We start from the raw sequence: 12,083 nt of genomic DNA, 5'->3' as shown, positions 1-12,083 counted from the left end.
GGGACAGAGCAAACAAATAAGCGACCATAATAGAGGTCAGTGTACCCAAATGATACAGGGCTTAGCAGAGCTGAGAAGGAAAAGATAACAAAGTATCAGGGACTTATGTATGATATGAAGCGAAATTGGAAATTAAAAGACGTTTCAATTATATCAGTCATTATAGGAGCAACTGGGCTTATGAAAAAGAACTTTAAAAAGTACATAGCAAGCATACCCGGTGAACCAAGTGCAAGTGAAATACAAACGATTGCACTGAAAGGGACGGCTAGAATCCTGAAAAGATCTCTTGCTTAGACTCACTAAAATAGGGGTAAATGTCAGACATCTGGTTGGATGTCCCACCCCCTAGAAGAAAAAGTTTAAGAAAAATGAAAAAAAAATGTGAATGTTTGCTATTCGATAGGATGCTCAATTCGTAGCTTGAACAAATTGATAAAAAATAAAACAGAGAAAACCATAGTCTTGTAAAGTATGTTGTAACATACGCGAACATACTGCTACTATACATGCAAGCACATACTGTAGACTTACTGTAGAAAAAATTGTCTTGCAGGATGTGTGGCTATATTTTTAACTCATTATAAAATACACTCCGCTGCCTACTTCTATACTCATATATACTATTTCAATGAGATAAAAGATGTTCTATCAAACACATAATGTAATTATATTTGCTTAAATTAACTGCATTATTTACAATATAACATGTTACAACATATGTATGATTCAAACAATATTTCTTTGCAGTCTTACACATAAGCATATACAGAATGATTTGAAAGTACACTGCCGAAAAGGGTTAGGGTAATCTAAGTGATTTTTTTTTCTTGTTCAAGTGGCGTTTTTAGCGCCTTGTACATTGTATGGTATACTAGATGTCGTCAATCCATAACATTTCAATTCCATTTCGCAAGTTAATTTGCTTATTTTGCTTATGTTTATACAAACTAACATGTTAGAAGCTGATAAATTCGAACTATCTTCAGATCTGTTAATCCTTGTTGACTGAATCGAAATTGGTTTTTGCTTATCCCGAAATGCTTTAACCAATATTCATTTTTTTTTATGAATAAAATATTTTGAAGGTATTTGTTACGTTTTAGTTTATTTAACAATATTTACATGTTTTCTGATTAATAATATTGGCTGATAAATTCCATGATTTAAAACTATCCAAATCATTTAGAAAATTGTTTTAGAACATAAGCTCTCGACTTTTTACTGGCATATATGCTTTACCAATTTTACTTCCTGTCACTTTAGATGTTCACAATTTACCGTTGTACGTTGCAAGAGTTTGCGTTTTTATTTTTTTTCTCTCAGAAGAAAAATAATTTGAGCAAAATGAGCTTACCGGTTTTATTGATTTTATTGTTAAATAAAACTTTTGCTGTCAGACTTTAAGAATTTTTCCGGTGTCCGAAAAAAATCCACCAACTTTTTTTCGCGTTAGTTGCAAAAAAAACAAACTTGATCTTTCTGTAATCCGTTTTTGTGTGCAATTATTAGTACCATTTGTGGTAATCTCCAAAAATACCGTTAGGGCTTACAACATGGCCGCCAGAAGAGTCACGTGATCCGGTTGATCCAAAACATGAATCGTGCAAATGGAAAACGCAGCCTTGAAGGCAAACTTTGACAAACAATCACAATTTGTTTGTATTTAATTTTTTGTTGATATAATGTTGTTATAAAAATAGGCAAACTTTGAGAAACAATCTTAGGTTGTTTTTAGTTAAAACAGTGTTTATAAAAAGTATTTTATTCAGAACAAACAAGTGGTCGACTAGGTGTATCAGAATTTTAGGCGGAATTTTTGACACCCCCAACAAAAAACTGCGAATAAAATATATAAAACTCGTAATTTCTGTTTTTAAAGTGGGTTGTCAATTTTCTTTATGAAATATACTTCCAAAATAAACTATTACAGTCGTTTAAAACATAATAGAAGTATTATTTTTTATTTTTTAAAAACAATGTTTACAAAATGTCTACGCACGTTCGTAGACATTTTGTAAACATTGTTTTTAAAAACAAACAAACTGTGATTGTTTCTCAACAAAAAATTAAATGACCGTTCTGAATAATTATTTATTATTATGATATTGAAAAACTGTTTTTGTACTTAATTATTGTGCTTGTTTGTCAAAATTTGCTTTAAATTTGCGTTTTCCGGTTTCGTAATACGGCGATTCATGTTTTGGATCAACCGGATCACGTGACTCTTCTGGCGGCCATGTTGTAAGCCCTAACGGTATTTTTGGAGATTACCCAATTTGTTTTCCATTTTTATGTTAGTGGAAGCTTTCATTCGTAGTCCTTTTTCCAATTATATTTATTGTTATTTTTATTTTATTTTGTGAATTCGAACGTTTGCTGCTCGAAAATGTTGCAGAGACTGGGGTATTTTTAATTCAGCTTTCTTGTCGATTCACAAATTCTTGTTGGTTAAATTGTTTTGGTGATTCCCTTTGAAAGTTCGAATCCTTCGTCACCAAGTTTTGACCCTGAAAGGATCATTAAGGAAAACACAGATAGGGAAAGGTAAACTCTATTTTTATTCTTTACAAGTATCTCATGATTTCTGAAGGATCGCCATAAAAACGGAGACACGTGACGACACACAAGTGCAGGGTGAGTCACGGGAAACGGATGTTTTTAGAATGCTCCTTGTTTTCCTTGAGTGAGGAATAGAGAGTGAGGAATGAGGAGTGAGGAAGGTAGTCTTGAAACCTGCTTGAAACCTTACCGTTGTAAAGTTTGTGATTCCATATTTTCACATCAAAGTTTAAAATTCCTATGTGAACTCACATTGGTGAAAAGCTTTTTGTTTGAAATATACAGGCCAGCATTTTCAAAAACACGAGAAACTTGAACTTGAATTCCTACTGAGCGAACTTGAGGAGGACTTTTGGTCTGTATAGACACCTTTACCTGAGGATAAATTCGAAGTAAACCAGGACCAAATATTTAAAAATAGTGTACTGTCGGTACTTGATTCTTAAATAGCACACACACACACACACACACACACACACACACACACACACACACACACACACACACAAACACACACACACACACACACATATGTATATATATATATGTATATATGTATATGTATGTATATATATATATATATATTTATAAATAAAATTACAATAAGTTTACCAAGGTAATCAAAATGGTAAACTTAAAATATATTATAAATATTAAAGAGTTAATATTTACAAGTAAAATAAACTCAGCCAGATGTAAAAAGCTCAATAAAATCGAAAAGGAAATAGAGCTTATAATATGAACAAATGCTTAATAAAACATGTTAAAAGACATCTTGAAAAAGAGTTAAAAACATATTTAATTTTAAAAAAAGGAATCACAAGATAAGTGGATAGTCCTTAATCCGCGGAGTTTCGAAGAAATACTCTCCTTCTCATCAGAGGGCAGGAATTAGCAAAATGCGGGATCGGATTTTGCATGTAAAAGTATTTAATGAAAGTATTTAATTCTCAATTTTTAATTTATTTACTTTCATTTTTTTTATATATAATAGACGCTTCATTTCATAAACTTAGCCATTTATTTGTTCTCCTGCCTTGACAGACGTGTTTTAAATATTCTCTCCAGTGCTTTTTCTTTTAATGATTTGGAATTCATTCCATTTGCGATTTTTTCCAAGGAACTCTGCCTTTTGGATCATTTTGGACCATTTGGAACTTACCCATTGAATTGGAAATTTTTTTAATTCGACCGTTTTGGATTTTACCATTCTTGGATTTTTTATCCTTCACCGGACTATCCATTCATGTGAAATCTTTTTATCATTTTTCTTTTACCTCCAATTCCCTTTACCTCACTTTTTTTTTTAACCAAGTAAGATCTGTGACTTACTTGTAGTTTCATTAAATACTTTTACATGCAAAATCCGATCCCGCATTTTGCTAATTCCTGCCCTCTGATGAGAAGGAGAGTATTTCTTCGAAACTCCGCGGATTAAGGACTATCCACTTATCTTGTGCTTCCTTTTTTTAAAATTAAATATGTTTTTAACTCTTTTTCAAGATGTCTTTTAACATGTTTTATTAATCATTTGTTCATATATATGTATATAAATATATATATATATATATATATATATATATATATATATATATATATATATATATATATATATATATATATATATATATATAATTATTTTGGAATTGTGTAACGGACCAATTCTTCAAGAACCCAAGGTAAGTGCACTTTTCAATTTGTTGTTGATTTCTGACTGCCTAAGGGTTCTATATTATGTGGGAGTAATTCTTACAGTATTTTGCGTAAAAAAAGATTGATTAATAAAACGTAAAATGTGGAAGCCTGGTTTAGAATAAATCGTTGGCAATAAAAATAAAAACGTTGGCGCAATAAATAAGTAAGATGTGGATTGTTTTAGAAACTCCAGTTAATATATTGTTGAAATAAGCATCGAACCTTGTAAGATTAGTTGTTTTTAAAACTTTATTTTGTTTATTTTTTTCTTTAACTAATTGGTTTAAAAATAAAATACTGAGTAAATGAACGAGTGAAAAGTTGACAGCAAAATATATACTTCCATTCTTGTAAAACCTGTTGAAAAAAATGTCTATGTATTTTGAGTCAAAAACATTGATTACAAGATGAAAAAGATGGATAAAGGTGTTGAATAAAAAAGTTAAACTCTCTTGACACAAAACAAATGTAAAAGCTAAAAAGAATAATCATATGTTTCGCAACTTTGTAAATATCCGATAGGAACAGCATAATTCCTTGATGAGTTATGAGTTAGCAGTGTCAGAAATTTCGTGAAAACTATATAATAATTCCACCCGCTATCTTTCCAAGCTTATAACTCCTCGAAAAATGTAATTCAAGCCCTACTTTTTTTTTTCAGTTAAAGGAACAAGGACCAAGGTTTCATTAAAAAAAAAAAAAAAAAATCAACGTGTTTTAAAAAAAAAAAAAAAGGTTTTAAACTTCGGACTTTACAGGTAAATTTCTGAAAAACACTTTTTTGTTTTAAATTTGAATATATTATTTATTGATCCTTTATCTCCAATTTGTGATATATAAAACTTTGGTACATAAATTAATTATTTACTTTTTAATAGACATTTGAAAAGGGGGGGGGTGAATTAAAAAAAATCGTTTGTCTAAAATATTATATTCGGTTTATTTGAAAGAGCATAAAATTTCACATTGACTCTGAAAATATCGTAAAAATAGAATCAATAGAAAAATTTTGATAGATTTTTAAAGTTTAAAAATTGAAAAAATATTAAACTCGTAACATTCAATTAATTTTATTACTATTTTTTAAAAAATATTTCTATTACATTTTATACAACTTTATAGTTTATTTTGGAAGTATAATCCATAAAGAAAATAAACAACCCACTTTTAAAATAGAAATTACGAGTTTTTTTTTAATATTTTATTTGCAGTTTCGTTTTAAAGGTGTCAAAAATTCCTACAAAAATTTTAATGCACCTAGTTCTGAGTTGACTATAAGAACAACAATTCCTTGATGAGTTCTGAGTTTATAGGTTGACATTTTTTGCAATTTCATAAAATATTAATTTAACTAAATAATATTGTTGGATGGATAACATAAATAAATACCGAATTTTTCCAAAGCAATGAAAAATTGGAAGTTGGAAAAAATGATTAATGCATTGTAAGCACTGGCAGAAAATGGAAAAATAAACAAGTAGTTTTTTCTTTAAAAAAAAAAAAAAAAAAAAAAAAAAAACGAATTAAAATCCATTATTTTTTTAGCAACTTTTTTTTTCTGGAAAGATAAAAGCCTTAATTTCATCACATGAAAAGCAGACCAATGTAAACATTTTTGGTAAAATCCATTGAAAGCGGTCGGTGGTTCTATGAGAAAATAAAGCTGTGTACGCATTATAAATGTTTCTTTTCTGTGTCTTATGTTATAGATTAGTACATTAGGGGTCATTTCGAGTTAAAAGTTTATTTACTGCACTCATCTAGACTAGAGAAAATCATGATTTAAATGTGTATGTCTCGTCTAAATAACTAACGATGAATATCTAATATGGCCGACAAGACGGGTGATTAAAAAGTCAGATCGAGCGTACCGCGTACCGGAAAACGAAATGAGACTAACGAAATGAGACCTCATTTGATCTCATTTCGTTTTCCGGTACGCTCGATCTGACTTTTTGATCACCCGTCTTGTCGGCCATATCAGAGAATTACCGTTAGTTATTTAGACGAGACATACACATTTAAATCATGATTTTCTCTTGTCCAGATGAGTGCAGTAAATAAACTTTTTACTCGAAATGACCCCTAATGCACTAATGTATAACATAAGACACAGAAAAGAAACATTTATAATGCGTACACAGCTTTATTTCCTCATAGAATCACCGACCGCTTTCAATGGATTTTACCACATTTTTCTACTATTTTTATAGAATTTTAAATTTAAAAGTTTTCCAAACGACACTATCCACCGCCATTTTTGTGTCGATCGATAAAACATTTTTATTGAAAATTGTGAGACGGCTAAAGATTTATTTGTATTTTAAAACGAAGTCGATTTGTATTAATTTTTTCTTATTATATAAAATAGCATTTGAATTTTTTTCACAAAACATTGGGAATAGTCGACGATTGATATGCAAAATACAAATAAAATTAAAAAAACGCCCTCTCCCAATGTTAAGAATGAGTTTCTAAATGATAGTACTATTCAGAAAACCATTCTTAACATGGGAAGAGGGGCCTTTTAAAACTATTCTGTGTCTTCCCTTTATCAAAAAATATTCATATTTTTTATTATAATTATAAAGATTTGGTCGATTATTGGATTGATTCGAAAAAAAAAAAGATACTAATAATATTATTAATAACAATAATTTTGCAAATGTAGATTAACACTTTAAACTTAGTACCAACCCCCTGCAGTTTAGTAGTGATTACATGTAAACACTTTGAAAACATTTGCGTAAAGAAAAACATTATGCGAATTTTGCAGTATATACAACAAAACGAAACAAATATATAACAAACTATATATAACGAAATGGTAAACAAATATATAACAAACAAATGTTATCAAAGGCGAAACAAGTTACTGTTCTACTTACCTGTTTTATTCTTTATGTTTTAACATACGAGGGGCGTGCCATAAGTAATGTCCCAGGACCCACTTCTAGTTGTCTGACCTAGCTGAAATTTTGCATGTACAATGATTTATATCTCTACGGGTTATGTTGCAAATTACAGCTCTGAACAAATTGTGGTTTCTGTTTTACAGGTGTTTGAACTGAGTCAGGTGTGAAATGGAGCCTGTCGAGCAATGATCCGGTTTTTGTATTTGAAAGGACGCACACCACAGGAGACTTTTGATGAAATGAAAGAAATTTATGGTGATAATGCCCCACCATATAACCTTGTAAAACGCTGATATCGTGAATTCAAACATGGCCAGAAGTCTGTGAAAACAGCTCCCAGACCTGGTCGCCCCTCTTCTGCCATTGATGAGGCATCTGTCCCTCAAGTTGAGGCTGCCATTTTGGAAGATTGGCGCATTCGCATTACTATTCGCCAAATAGCCCAAGATGTCAAGATTAGTACAGGGTCTGTGGAAACTATCATTCATGACCATTTGCATATGCATAAGGTGTCTGCCAGATGGATTCCCAGGTTGCTCACACCATACCAGAGGCGAGAATGCGTCGAGTGCTCGAGGATGAATTTGGAGATGTGCCAAGAAGATGAGTCAAAGTTTTTCAAAAGACTGATTACACTGGATGAAACCTGGGTCCATCACGATGATCCAGAGACTAAAGTCCAGTCAACACAGTGAAAGCACTTGGACTCACCACCTCCAAAGAAGGCAAGGGTGCAACCCTCCGCTGGCAAGGTCATGCTCACAGTCTTCTGGGACCAGGACGGAGTAGTGATGACAGATTTCCTGGTAAAGGGTACTACAATTACAGGAGCCTATTATGCTTCACTTTTGAGGAAAGTAAGGGAAGCTATCAAAATCAAGAGGCGGGGCCAGATCAGCAAAGGTACCCTCCTCCTGTAGGACAACACTCCGGTCCACAACTCACATGTCGCCAGATCAGAAGCACAGGCGTGTGATTATGAAATCCTGTCCCACCCTCTCTACTCTCCTGACCTTGCACCCTCTAACTTTCACCTCTTCACAGCCATGAGGTTGTTTTTGAAAGGAAAGCATTTCTCAGATGATGCAGCATTGATTTCTGAAGTCCTGTCATGGTTGGAGGACCAACCTGTGGTGTTCTACAAAAACGGTCTCTAGAGCTGCATCAAACGATGGGAGAAATGCATAACTCTGGATGGTTCTTATGTAAAAAAAGACTAATAACTGTGCCAAGTTTCGTTGCTTTACTGCTATAGGAAGTGGGTCAGGGGCATTACATATTGCACGCCCCTCATATTTTAAAACTTTTATTCGGATCAAAAACAAGTAGAACTGAATTGGTAAATTAAACCAATAACAACATGGCCGACAAGAACATGCTGCTTTTGAAGTATCAGTAATCACTCAAAACTCGAAAAATAAATAAAATACTAATAGAAATCCACTAATTAAATGTCACGGTGATATTTATCGGGTAAATTTCTATCAGTATTTTGTTGTTTCCATGATTTAAGCAATTATCAAAACTTTCCAGTTGAATATCTTGTCGGCCATCTTGTCGTTCTAACTTACCAACTCGGCACTACTTGTGTTTCTTTCTAATTAAATAGACGCTTTAAAATCACACAAAACTTATCCAGGTAGGTAGAAGAGTAACATATTTTGTCTTTCGTAACATTTACTTGTTGGTTATATATTTGTTTTTGTTTTTTTACCACTATTTGCACAATTCCCAAAATTATTTCAGAATTTTGAGCGGGAGCCCAGTTTCATATATAAATTTAACATAAAACGATCATCATTCCATTCAAGCGTTTTAGGGATGTTCACTAATTTTTTACTACTAAGTGTAAGTTGTCTGACAAGGTTGTAAAACCATGCGTAATCATTTACAAAAGAAGACACCCTCCAAAATATAGAGAATTTAATTCCCAGAAAAAATGTGGTTAACTGCTCTAAAACGCTAGAATATCTTGGAAAAAGAAGATTATTTAACATCAAATTTATATGTGAAACTTATCTCCCACTCTCAATTCCTAGAGAAATGTTTTTTTTTGCTTAATGTCTTTATAATTACCAATAAATATTTATCAGCATGTCTTTTTTATGATGAAACTTAAGTCGCGTGATATTTGACCTTGAAACATGACGCGGCTGCAAGGCAGTTTTTGCTTGTTTTATACTGAAAAGCGAAAGATACACGGGACGCTCTAAAAATCTGGAAAAAATAGTGCATGAAAGTCGGACAAATTAAATAGACAGGTGACCCCCGTTCGTAACTCTTAGATATTATCATTTAGACGTGATATAAAAAGTTTTAAGAAGGAATGATCAGAGTGAGAAGTTCAGCGAAAAAAGCCTTTTACAGACATACACAAAAAGCGAACATACATACATATGATGATTGCAACGTCTTGTCAGACGAGTGCCACTCCCTCAGACATTTAAAATCCATGAGCCCAAATGCCTGAGGGAGTATCTATACAAAGATGATGTTACAGAGTCTTAGCTTTGTACGACAGCTAAGTCTCTCTCTCGGTTCAAAATTTGGAGATCCAGCAACAAGCAAGAGCAAGATAGCCAGCAACAAATTAAACTGCAGACCAGTTTAATGCGGATACTGGTCTCCCGCTTTGTTTTTTAAATCAGAGATTTGCTTCTCCGAGAAAGGTTGCCTTCACCACGGCTTACGGGAGCCCTCTCCACCCCAATACACACACACACACACACACACACACACACGCACACATACATACACACATACACACATACATACATACACACACACATACATACATAAATACACACACACATACACACACACATACATACATACATACATATATACATACATTTTCGCTTTTATATTTATAGATTAATACAGAAAATTTTCTATTTGACCTTTTTTTTGGCTTATTTTGTTTCTAAAAAGGTTGACTCCAGTTTTTAATTTGGCCTTTTTCGGCCCTTTTCCCTGCAAAATTTGGCGTCAAACATTTATTAGTCTGGTAACCCTTATGTAAACCATATTGTTTAACAAAATAAATAAATAGATGAATAAAAAGAAATAATGAAAGATAAAGTTTTAAACTTATTAAATGTGTTTCATTTTATAATTTGAAATTTTATTTTATCGTTTAAAACATTAAACAATACAAATAATACGTTGTTTAACAAATATAAAAAACTAATGAAAATAAAGTTTTAAAATGATTAAACATGTTTTATTTTATAATTTAAAATTTTTATTTTATAATTTAAAATCTTTGCTAAATATCCAGATACGCTACAACAAAACACCGACCACTCTAATTTGTTTTTTGATAGGTAATTGAGGTCGCTGACAATGAATCTAATAGTCAAACTTGGGGCAAATTTACCGTTTGCATGGTATTAACCCCTGAACCCACGAACTACTTACCACCATTTTGCAGCTTCCGTTTACACTACGCGTGCATTGCAGCATAAACGACGGCTTGCTTCACCTAGCAAACTGTCTTCTCACATGGCGTATCAATCAAAAAATTACGGACTGGCATTTTTTAATGACTTACAATGGACCAAGTAAAGAATAGATACCCTGTAACAGACGCCGCCGCCTGGCGGTGCCCGGCGCACATTTCAACTAACACCGGTGATTCGACCTTGACATTGGCACAAGCACATAGCGTCGGTTGTTTGTAAACACGTCAAATAGCAAACACGCTCGAATATTCGGCAGCAATTTTTTTTTTTTTAATATATTTACAAAACTTTTGAAGATTTAAAATAAAAAGTATATATTTACAAAACATTTTTTTAAGTAAGTAACAAAACGAGCGTATGTAAATAAAAGATATTTAAATAAATGGGTGTCTTTTTCTGTTTCGGATTTTTGCGACTAAGATTGATATTTATGTACCGTGTTTTGGGTTTTTTTTTTTCTGTGTGCGTTTTTAAGACAATTCAATATTTATTCTTTAAAACATTAACTTCAGCGACAATTAATATATTTTGAAAATAATATTTTTAAATATTAACTTTTAACGAATATTCGCGAAGCAAGATTTTTTTTTTTTTTAATAAAAGATATTTCAATAAATGGGTGTCTCTGAGTGTGTTTTTAATATATTTACATAACTTTTTAATAACTTAGGTTAGTTTTATTTAAAAAAATAAATAAATAAAAAAGACCAGGGTTTTTCTTTTTCAATTAAATTATAAACTTTATTTGAACTTTCAACAAACTTTTACAGACATAAAAATAGACTTTATAGATGTTTTATAATATATTTTTTTTAAATATATTTAACGAATTTTTTTTTTTTTTATCATTTCATTGTTGAATAAAATTTCAAAGTGATAAATGGTGAAAAAAATATCTCGAAAAGAAAAAACACCTCGTCTTTTTTTTTTTTTTTTTTAAATAAAACTTTAATTTTTAAATTTCGATGTTTGAAAAACAGTCCATAATATATATTTCATTATAAGAGTTCTATTTTTGTTTGATAAAAAGAATAAAACAGTTAATAAATACAAAACAAAAAAAAAAAAAAAAAAAAAAAAAAAAAAACAGTCGATTAAGTTCAAATAAAGACTATTTGAATAAGACTTAAATTAAAACAATGTTCATTCTATACGGTAGTTAGTGAAGGAGAAATCCTTCTAGGCCGAGGCAATTTTTATGCATAATAAAATCACAAGTATAAACAATCGAAATTTAAAAAAATATATTATTTTATTCACATATCTTTTTATAACTTTTATTTTTATAAAGATGAAATGTAGTATCACAAGATATAAATCTTTTTATAATTTTTATTTTTATTTAAAAAAAAAACGCACTCAGAAAGACACCCATTTATTTAAATATCTTTTATTTAAAAAAAAAATCTTGCTCACGAATATTCGTCAAAATTTAATATTTAAAAAT

The sequence above is a fragment of the Euprymna scolopes genome, chromosome 45 (genome assembly GCF_053919585.1).
Source record: "Euprymna scolopes isolate OS-2025 chromosome 45, ASM5391958v1, whole genome shotgun sequence".
Lineage (NCBI taxonomy): Eukaryota > Metazoa > Mollusca > Cephalopoda > Sepiida > Sepiolidae > Euprymna > Euprymna scolopes.
This window is presented reverse-complemented; position numbering follows the sequence as displayed.